The sequence below is a fragment of the Amblyraja radiata genome, chromosome 4 (genome assembly GCF_010909765.2).
Source record: "Amblyraja radiata isolate CabotCenter1 chromosome 4, sAmbRad1.1.pri, whole genome shotgun sequence".
Lineage (NCBI taxonomy): Eukaryota > Metazoa > Chordata > Chondrichthyes > Rajiformes > Rajidae > Amblyraja > Amblyraja radiata.
In genome coordinates this window covers 86,431,343-86,442,800 of record NC_045959.1, presented here as the reverse complement: position 1 = coordinate 86,442,800, position 11,458 = coordinate 86,431,343, and the positions used below count along the sequence as shown (strand labels likewise).

At 42.5% G+C, this 11,458-nt stretch overlaps 1 long non-coding RNA gene across 1 annotated transcript; it reads left to right on the top strand.

The window, feature by feature from the left end:
• The first annotated feature begins 1,421 nt into the window (after positions 1–1,421).
• LOC116971738 lies at positions 1,422–9,828 on the top strand. Its single transcript, XR_004411599.1, has 3 exons — positions 1,422–1,453; positions 7,146–7,151; positions 9,817–9,828. It is a non-coding gene; the product is annotated as an uncharacterized LOC116971738 (long non-coding RNA).
• Positions 9,829–11,458: the final 1,630 nt, after the last annotated feature.

The following is an 11,458-nucleotide window of genomic DNA, read 5'->3' as shown; positions in this document are numbered from 1 at the left end:
TGGGGTTGCGGGTAATGAAGTAGAGTTTCAAAGTCTACAGAGAGATTTATGCCAGTTGGAAGAGTGGGCTGAAAGATGGCAGATGGAGTTTAATGCTGATAAGTGTGAGGTGCTACATCTTGGCAGGACAAATCAAAATAGGACGTACATGGTAAATGGTAGGGAATTGAAGAATGTAGGTGAACAGAGGGATCTGGGAATAACTGTGCACAGTTCCCTGAAAGTGGAATCTCATGTAGATAGGGTGGTAAAGAAAGCTTTTGGTGTGCTGGCCTTTATAAATCAGAGCATTGAGTATAGAAGTTGGGATGTAATGTTAAAATTGTACAAGGCATTAGTGAGGCCAATTCTGGAGTATGGTGTACAATTTTGGTCGCCTAATTATAGGAAGGATGTCAACAAAATAGAGAAAGTACAGAGGAGATTTACTAGAATGTTGCCTGGGTTTCAGCAACTAAGTTACAGAGAAAGGTTGAACAAGTTAGGGCTTTATTCTTTGGAGCGCAGAAGGTTAAGGGGGGACTTGATAGAGGTTTTTTAAATGATGAGAGGGATAGACAGAGTTGACGTGGAAAAGCTTTTCCCACTGAGAGTAGGGAAGATTCAAACAAGGGGACATGACTTGAGAATTAAGGGACTGAAGTTTAGGGGTAACATGAGGGGGAACTTCTTTACTCAGAGAGTGGTAGCTGTGTGGAATGAGCTTCCAGTGAAGGTGGTGGAGGCAGGTTCGTTTTTATCATTTAAAAATAAATTGGATAGTTATATGGATGGGAAAGGAATGGAGGGTTATGGTCTGAGCGCAGGTATATGGGACTAGGGGAGATTATGTGTTCGGCACGGACTAGAAGGGTCGAGATGGCCTGTTTCCGTGCTGTAATTGTTATATGGTTATATGGTTATATGGTTATAATGTTATGGGTTTTTGACTTTATTTTTCTTCAGGCTATCACTTGTTCACCCCGGGACTGCCCATCTGGTACCCTAGGGGTTTACATATCACTACTTCCTTCAGTCTTTTCTTTTCTCGCTTTCTCTTTCTCTTGCTCTACCTATGTCTTGTTAAATTTAAAATAGAAGTTGTACACAAAATGTTTGTTATCTGCCACGGTTTATACTTCTGTACATTGCATCTAATAAAAAATTTAAATAAAAATAAATAAATAAATAAATAAATAAAGAGCTTCGGTGTTTGTACATGTTTAAGATCGATTCCGAATAGCGGCTGATCAACAGTGAATAGTAACCCTCTGATCGATTGTTGATTAGTATCTGATAGTGAAGAGTAACTGAGAGACAGGAACCTGGTTTACTTGGTGAAAAGTACCTGGATGTGAAAGGTACCCCTAATTCTGTAGAAGTTAGAGAGGAGGGATAGATGTCCCCCAATAGAAGTCCAGTCTTAGCTGGGGAAAGTAACATTTAGGAGGAAAAGTAGTCCATTTAAGAAGTAGTAACCCTGGGCAAAGAGCACCCTAGGAAGGGGAAAATCTTCGGTATCGGAGGGAGAGGTTCACTGATTGATAACAGCACGATGCGGCATTGAGATCGAGTGTATGTGAACTATGCGCTAGCGTGTTAAATTATTATTGTAAATTGTAAATTTCCAGCATCGTCTTTTTTTGTATCTTTATCGGATCCGAATTGTATAAATACTTTATGTATGTAAAAATATTTAGAGTGTGTTAAGATCGCGGACCGCTACTTGTATTGTGTGTGTGAGTGCTTAAGGATTTTTGGGTGTTAGATAATTGGGGTAAAGTGCATTTGAATTGAATATTTGTATCTGTTTAAATCGGGATTGTAGTATTGTTAGAATCCGATACGTGGTGGTTCGATCACGGTTCGTAATCTTACGATCGCTGTGTCGGGGGAGGAATCATTCCGTTGACCGAGTACGCCACGAGGAGGATTTATTAGAGTGTGCGATACATCATCATAATAGATGAATGAGTGTGGTTTATGTAGGAGTGTGGTTGTGCCTGATAATAATAAGCAGCGTGGTTTATTGTCTGTGTACGGTGTCACTTGTGTGCTTGGAGCTCATTTTCATGTGTTTAGATTTAGGGTTAAACGAGTTGCGAGAAGGTGTTTGATTGTGCTCGAATGTGTTTGATTGTTCCCTGGAGTACTCTGATATTTGAATGACTGAGGATTGGGGAAATTGTAAGGTTGAAAGCGTATGGACTTGTGGGAGATAGGAGAAGAATTTGAATAAGAGAGTAGGATTGGTGCAACACAGGAGTAAAGAAGTGCAAGGCTGTGGACGCTTCGGTGCCATTAGTCACCGTTCAAGAGCGAGGCTGATAAATTTAGGGATTAAAAGGAAGGAGTGAAGGACTTAGGAATTCTGTATCGGTTGTTCGGAGGCATGGGGAACAGCATAGACCGAGATATGACAGAAGAGGAAAGGAGCCCATTGCAAATAATGTAATGAGTTCCCTCACAAGGCAGAAAAATTAAGATATTTGTCAGGAGCTCTAAATACGAAATTAGGAAACAAGCTATGGCCGCTGGGGGGGCATTAGAACAGTAAATGGGATAAAATATATAGAACTAATTATATGGCAGCATAGTAATAACGAGAGTGCAAAGGAATTAATAGGATTATGGAGAAAATATTATGAGGAACGGAAGGCGAATAAAGAGGTTAAGAGGATGGCTAGTTGAAAAAACGCGATCGCTAAACTTGGACTAGAAATAAAAGAAGGTGAAGTAGATCGACCTCCAGGTAGAAGGAAGGACAGGAGTAGAGATGAAGGAAAACACACGGAACAGGGAAGAGGTAGATCTCCTGGAAGGAAACTAGTCCCTGTAAATTTAAAGTTTAGGGATCCGATGGTTAGTGCTGACATCGAGGGGGAAGGAGATGAATATTTGGAAGAATGGACAAATGTTAATGCTAGTGAAAGTTTACAGCTCCCACCATTTCCTCTTGCGTTTCCCAGGCTTCACTGGCACTGTGTATGATCTGTGTCCGTAATAAATATTTTTGGTCTGCAGAAACTATAACAACTCCTGCAGATTCTACATCTGAACAGATTCTACCGATAGCAGATACTGGGGTGCCAGATTCTTTGACCCTATCCAATCCACCATTAATAGATTGTCCAGTCGCTTATGGCACCCGGAGTAGAACGAAGAGGTTAGCTCCGGTGTTTAAAGAAAATGAAGTTATGAGAGATATAGTGCAAAAGCCAGAGTATTTCTGTGATCCACAACCTAGACAGATTATACGAGTAGTGAGAAAGAGGAACGATTTATTTCGATAGTATCGTGAACCTCCTAGCGAACGGGAAGATTCATCTGAGGGTGAGACAGTGATTGAAGATACCTAGATAGATTTTAATGTAACCAAAATTTTACAAATGAACAGATAACCCATAGGCAGTTCCCAGTGAGGGAAGTGCTGGGCTCAGCTGATTCGATCAGCGCAGTAAGTATGAACAATCCCCGTGCCACAGACGTCCATACCCCGTGGAAGCCCCATGAAATAATAGCAGTACTAAACAGAATCCCTGATAGAAAGAAGTCTCCTGATGCCTTTATAGATTATTTGAGAACCACAATGCGTGTATATCATGCAGATTCCTGAGACTTATGGGAGACCATACAACAAATAATTACTCCAGCTGAAAATACCAAATTTCTACGAGCCTGAGGACACACAACAAATGAAGCCTTGGAAAACATAATAGTGGATGATAGTGCAAGAGAAGAGGCTGTTTTAACGGCCCTTGCAAACACTTTTCAAAAGCCAAATGATCTAACACGAATTCTGGAAATAAAACCAGAAAAGGGTGAAGGAGCAGATTAATTTTTAGACTGATTTTCAAAGTTATATATGGACTCATCAGGTGACTTAGACTATTAGAATGGAGCAAGTTCCCCACAGTATTGTACTATCAATTGAATTGTCTCCCCACTGCAGTAGCGGTTTCAATTAAGACTGTTAACAGGGACTGGTCTGAGAACCACGCCAGTCAAATGGCCAGAGCTGTGAGGCACTATTGGAAGGATGGTAGGAAACAGGAAAATTATCCTGGAACTAGAAGAGAAACTGAACGTATAATCAAGAAGGAGGAACCAAGCTCTAGCTCAGGACCATGGAGTCCCCAAATGTTAGCGAGGAATGGAATGGGAGAAATTAGAGTCCCTGACTATTCAGATTATTATCATAATTATACTCCCAATTTAGAACCCATTCCAATTAAACTAAAGTGTAACTAAAGCCAACCATATTGCCTAATCAGTGTTACACTTGTGGGGGAATGGGACACTGGAGTCGAGCCTGTCCAACAAGGGAGCAAGTGAGAGAGAGGGGTCAAAGAAAGGATTTCCATGATTATGAAGAAATTAGGGATCCTAGAGGATATAGAAATATCCGAGAGCCCAGGAATTATAGGAGGTCCTTCAATTCAAGAGAATACTGGAACCTGAGAGAGCTGGCCCGAATGTCAGGAACAAAGAAGTCACACACCGTTTACTCAAACCAACCCATTCCCTCAGTCTTAACTTACCAACCCGTCCAGGAATTGTGGACATGGAAATATGACCCCTACTCTAGAATCCCCGCAAATGATTTACCAGAATAAAAGAATTGGATGTACTATCATAGTAAAAACTGAAGATCACATAAAAGATAATTGTAAACAATCTTATAACTGCCCAGGAAAACACCATAAAGCAAAGAACATTGTAAATCAAGGAACTTGTCACAATTGTACGCAATCAGGGCATTGGAGTAAGGAGTGTCCAGCGAGAAGACAGAATATAGCAGAATGGAAGAGAAATCAAGGGACAATAAAGAAAGTAACAAAAAGAACCCAGTAGCTAGTGTAGGAAAGAATAAGAACTAAGAAGAACTTAGCTGGCACTAGGGAGAGAAGAAATGAATTGCACAGGAGGTATGGGAGTAGGGAAGGGAGTCATTGAAGCATTGTAAATATGATCAATAACTTGTTATTAAGTTTGCACCTCCAGGACAGTATCACCTACATACTACTATCTGGGGAGTGAGGTAAAGAGTGTGTGGACCCTTATGAATGGGCGGAAGACACAGCTCAGGTAGATGTGTAGTTATTATCTCCATCCACGTAGCTCCCCAGAGACAAAGACCGACAACAAAGAAGAAATGATACTGTCCTGTCCCTTTAAGACATCTGGGAAAGGCCAACTAATAGAGAAGGCAACTCCTCATTAACCCTACTCCTTTGAAACTAACATCGAGGAAGAAGAAGAAGATACCTACCCTAGTGCCCAACTTTAACATCATCTAGCTTTTGACACCAGTGAAGGAAAAAGAAAATAACACCATCCACCATTTTCTAAAAGATACAGACAACATATGACGATTATTGGGGCAAGCTCTAATTTGAAGAATTGAATTTAAAATTTGAAATTAGACACACCTCTATGGTTCGGGACAAAACACCTACTTTGTGCCTAAATTATAGTCATTAGAAATAGATTGATAAAAATTTTAATTCGATCTCTTAATTGTATGGTAATTAATTGAACGGACTTTAGAGTTAGAGATTTGGAACTGACTTTTGTGATTTGGCTTAGGAGTATTTAAAGTTTGATTATTAACTTAGTATTGTTATTGTCTCATCCCCAAACAGGCAGCCAAAGATGGGAAGGATTATTCAGAGAACATCAGGGAAGAATGGAACTTGGGAAGATCTGGTAACATGGAAGAGTTATTCCAAGAACATGAGAGTTGTCATTGGAAATAGTAAGAAAGAGGAACTGTGAACAGCAAGACTACGCTTTAAAGAGACTAAAGTTAGTATACTAAAAAGTTACTCAGTGGTAAAAGGAAACTAGTTACGAGGAAGAACCCCTATTGACTGAGAGCCGAGCTAACATACTAAGGAAGTACTGGAGGAGAAGTCTATTGAACTAGAAGGAGAAATAAGGAAATGGGTGTTGAGATATCAGAGTCAATGTATTTGACCGATGGATCTAAATTTGTTTAAACCTTGATAGTAAAGCGGCTTCTATTGTCAAGGTGGAAATAAATTGTCCCTAGATTTGGCATTCTGAATTGGATTTATGATAAAATTGACAACATATGGAAATTGATTGATTAAATTTGAACAACTGTGAATTCCACAGGAATTGGAATGGAATTGTGTTATCGACCACAAGCTGTGGAATGAGAAGAGTGAGACGGATCATGGAACTCAAAATAATAAATTGAAGGCCGAGACTGAATTTGGTTGAATTGAAACATTTTTCATGGTTTGCTTTAAATAAGAATCATGCCTGTAGGGAAATTTGGACTGAACCCAGCTGAAATTTATATGAGAAACCATCATCAGATATACATTAAGGAACATCGTGCGAATACGGAGAGGGCTGATTAGTGTCGATCCTAGGCTAGTAAAGAGTGTATTATATAGCAGAATATTGATAGTGAAATAGAAAAGGGATAGCATTGACAGAACAGAATTACAGTGGAATGTATGGGAAAGCATTAGTGCATGAATGGTAACTTGCTTTGTCCCAGGTTTTTCAGGGATTATAGGTTATAGGTTTGACTATGGAAAGGGATGGAAGAATGGGCAACAACACGGATGGAGGGAATTCGCACCCACGAAAAATCGGGAGGTCAAGACCCATCAGACGGAAATTGTGAAGCTATGCCCACGAAAACTAGGGAAGCTTGATAAGATTCGGGGAAGAAACATCATCGTCTTGTTGTTGTTAATAGATGGAAAATGTAATAGTCACAAATATGTATATCTGGTTATCTGATTATCTGATTATTTGGTTATCATAAATGATGGTTTATCATATATGATAAAAGGAATGAATGTTAATTCTAGCCAAATTGGAGCTGCCAGTATACGAAAATTGAGTTTGAAATTTGTAACATCCAGGCTCATGAACAGCTTCTTCCCCAGTCATCAGGCTATTAAACACGGCATCAAACATGCGCTGAACAAAAACAGTCTATTGCAGTTTATCTTTTTATTTACTGTGTACATATATGGTCTATGATATATGGACACATTGAACTTTGTTCTCCTGTTCTGTATTATGTTTACATATTCTGTTGTGCTGCAGCTATTTGGCCATTTGGCCCTTCGAGCCTGCACCGCCAGTCTTTGTGATCATGATTGATCATCCACAATCAGTAACCCGTGCCTGTCTTCTCCCCATATCCCTTTATTCTGCTAGCCCCAGCGCGCTATCTAATGGGCGATTTTTCAGGTGACTGCCAGAGACTGTCAAGTTGTCGCTGGTCGCTGAAAAACCGGCGACTGGAACGGCAACTGTCACAGTGGAACACACACACTCCTACACACATTGCTTATGTTATGCCAGTTATGATACATTTCCTCCAATACGGACAGACTGTGGTCTGTGGATGAGGAAGTCGAGGATCCATTTGCAGAGGGATGCGCAGAGACCCAGATGCATTAGCTTGGTAACCAGCTTGGAGGGGATGATGGTATTAATCAACTGTGAAACTCTTTGATTTAATCTTCAGGACCATGGTGGCAGAAAGGTAGAGTTGTTGGCAGAGATCCAGGGTCGATCCTAACCAGTGATGGAAATGGGTATTAGGAACTAGGGGTACTCTAAGGTCCGTGAGGCTGAGGTTGGGAAGAAAGGGGGGGGGGATTTTTTAATGTGCGGTCATACCCATGTAAGAGTACAAAAATGCATAACTTGTTTATTGTGTATTCATAATATAGTTTATTGTGTATTATATGTCATAGCTCCTTTCTTGCATATCTGTCTCTCTCTCTCTCTCTCTCTCTCTCTGGGTTGGCTGCAGCCATCGTCTGTTTACGTGAGGGAAGCAGGTTGATGATTGATCAAAAGGCCCCTAGGAGACTGTGTCTGATTGGCCGCTGAGTGACCAGTGCATTATGTGATTGGACACAATGCCCTTGGCGGCTGATTGGACGGGAGGATACCGATTTGTTGATTGGATGGGAATTTTAAGGGAATCTGGTTGGTGATTGGACACAACCCCCTTAGAGACAGCGGTTGACAGCGGATATGGGTTTTAACATGCAAAATGAAAACGCTTCTGAAGCTACATTTACCATTTAAATAATCGTAAACTATCAATGAGTTTTGAAATAAATCTTACTCAGATGCAAGCTAAGGAATGGGATAATTGTCAGTTTTCATTTAGCATGTTAAAACCCACCTGAGAACCATGGGCGATTTTGCAATTTTACTGACGAATTTTTCACTTTTAAAACTTTTCATATAACAAATGAATAAATATAAAACGTCAATAATGCCTTACTTTTGATGAAATGCAGCAAGCAAACGCGATAATTCCCGATATTTTCGATCTTTATATCTCCACGGCGAATGTCCGCTAACCACTTCCGCTGTTTTTGCCCCTTCAGCTCCCTCTTGTATTTACCATTGTTTTTATCTATCTTCTGGACTGTAAAGTTAGATAACTGTGTCTCACGGTCACCCCGACTGGCACAGTTATTTACAGCTCAAACACGGGCTGTTTTCGCCGTTTTTAACGGGTGTGAAAGTGCGCGTTTTCAGCATCACTAACATGTACCGGAAGTGACGCTTGTACCCCAGTTGGATTTTGCGGTCACATGGGTGAGGATCTATGCTCCAGTGACCTTTCGTGAAATCACCCTATTGAAGAAGAACCCTGGCCCGAAACAACTCCTAATCCATTCCCTCCACAGATGCCGCCTAGCCCGCTGAGTTCCTCCCAGCACTCTGTGTTTTTTATTTAACTCTTGAAATTGAAATTAGGCATAAAGCTGGAGTAACTCAGTGGGACAGGCAGCGACTCTGGAGAGAAGACCCTTCTTCAGACTGAACTGAACTCTCGTCGGCGAGAGTACTTGTGATTGTCTCCAGAAGGGTCTCGACCCGAAACGCCACCCACTCCCTAGAGCCGCTGCCCATCCCGCTGAGCCACCCCAGCCCCCCATGTCCACCTTCAACTCCAGAGCCAAACAAAAAACACAGAGTGCTGGAGGAACTCAGCGGGCCAGTCAACACCCACAGAGGGAAAGGATCAGTAGCCACCACGGGCCAGGGTCCCCCCCCACCCCAGGGTTCCCCCTCCCCCCACCAACAGGAAGGAACCGCAGATGGAACCGTCCCCGCAAAACGGCAAATGATTCCTTGAATGTCGAGGCGAGAGGGTGAGAGAGAGAGCGAGAGAGATCCAAAGGATGGATTTGGATCCAAACTACGCCTCGCTGAGACATCGTCAGAAGTTTCAAACCTACGGCCCCCTCCAGTTTGAGCCACGTGGACCAAGATACCACGTTGTAAACAACCACATTCGCTAATTTGACTGGGAGTTCGCGTTCGGCCACAGTCCCACTAGCAGATTCCAGCTGTTTGATATCCGCTTCAGGAAGGAGCGAGTGGTCTACGAGTTGAGCCCCAGGTTCCCAGCCAAGGTCGGTAGAATCATAGAAATACAAATAAAGTCTATTATAGACTTTATATCTCTATGGTAGAATAGAAACTAATCAAAATGAATGTGTGCTTAAAAAGTGCCTGCGAGTGCATGTGGGAGGGAAGGAGAGAAGGGAGAAGGAAATTGTCCTTAGTGTGGGATAGTGCTAGTGTATGAGGATTGCTGGTCAGTGTGGTCTCGGTGTCCCTGCCTATCTTGAGGGACCTCGTTAAATGATTTGCCAAAGACAATGTAGACAGCATCCACTGCCCTACCTTGAACAATCTTCTTCGTTACTTCCTCAAAATCCAATCATATTTGTGAGGAAGGACTTATCCCACACAAAGCTATCAGAATCAAAATCAGAATCAGAATCGTTTATTGTCATTTGAACTAAGTTCAAACAAAAAAAACAAACACACAATTAACACAATTCTACACAACACATCCATCACAATGAATCCCCAAACACCTCCTCACTGTGATAGAAGGCAAAGTCTTATCTCTTCCCTGTTCTCTGTGCCCATTCCTCTCCCGCAGTCAAGCAGCCAACTGCTGCATCGAGCCGATCGAGGCTCCTGATGTTAGATGTTAGAGCCCCCCCGGCGGGCAATGGTAAGTCCTGCGGCCATTTAAGCCGCACCGGGCGATGTAAGGCCCAGCTCTAGGTCAATTTAGACCCCTTGATTCGAGCGAGCTCTGAAAAGCGGTCTCCCACCAGGGACCCACGAGCTCCTGATGTTACCATCCACATGGCCTGCAGCCGAAGCCTCCAAGGTCCAAAGTCGGGTCGCAGCCGCGCGCCACCACAGCACTCCGCACTCCGAAGTCAGCCAGCTCCACGATGGCGAGTCTGCAGGCTCGGCGACTGGAGCCCCAGGTCGATTCCGGTTGGAGGCCACCGGTTCCACGATGTTAGGCCCAACGACAACGGCAACGGAGACTAGACAAGGAAAAAGTAATTGTTGACTAATCACTGTGCTTGTCTGAATTCACGTAAATCCTGTCCTTAATATTTATTTTCTCTAATTATTTCTCTACCTCTGCTTTGGGAAAAATAGAAGTGAGAGCGGAAAGATTAAAAAAGGGCCCGAGGGACAACCTTTTCACAAGAAGGTCGGTGCACCCATGGAATAGGCTGCTAAAGAAAGTGGTCGAAGCAGGTATGATATTTAAAAGACACTCGGACAGGTACATTGATAGGAAACATTTGGAGGAATATGGGCCAGGCGCAGACAAGTGGGACGAGCTTGGTTAAACAACGTGGTTAGCATGGATGAGTTGAGCTAAAGGGCCTGTTTCAATGCTGTATAGCTGAATAACACTATGGACCTCACCTAGTAGCAATTTTACCTTTTGAGTAGAGGTGGTAGATTGACGTACCATTCCAGCAATTAGAATACAAATTCCAAGGTGTCCGCAGCACTAAGGGAATGCTAAATGTTCAGAGCGTTTGTGTTCGATGCAAACAAGAGTTGGATGTTACAAGTGTTTTGAAGAAGACTACAGGAAAACTGCCTAGTATTCTGTTTAACAATCATTATATAATTATTGCCAATGGGATTTTGCTGTGTGAAAATTGGTCATTACATTTGCAACATTAGTACAGAAATTAAACTTTACAAGCACATATTTGACTGTAATGTTCTGATCGAGTCATGGAGTGATGCAGCTGAATCCATGTTGACTGTTGAGCATCACCTCGAGCAATAATTTTCATTATTTAACACCGCACTAGCTGTTGGAAGCCTAGGGATAGGCGGCGCGACTCTTGTCTGCAGCGGCCTCTGCAGTCCGTCTGCGTTTTTATTATTTTTATGTCTATGTTTTAATGTAGTTTTTGTTATTTTTGTTGGGGTATGTGTGTGGGGGGGTGGGGGTGGTGTGGGGGGGTTGGGGGTAACTTTTAAATCTCTCCCTGCACGGGAGACCCGACCTTTTCTTTGTCGGGTCTCCGTTGTCGTTGGGGCTGCAACGAGGAGCGGCCTCCAACAGGAAAACCGGGGGCTCTGGTGCTGACTACTCACCTCACCGTCGCGG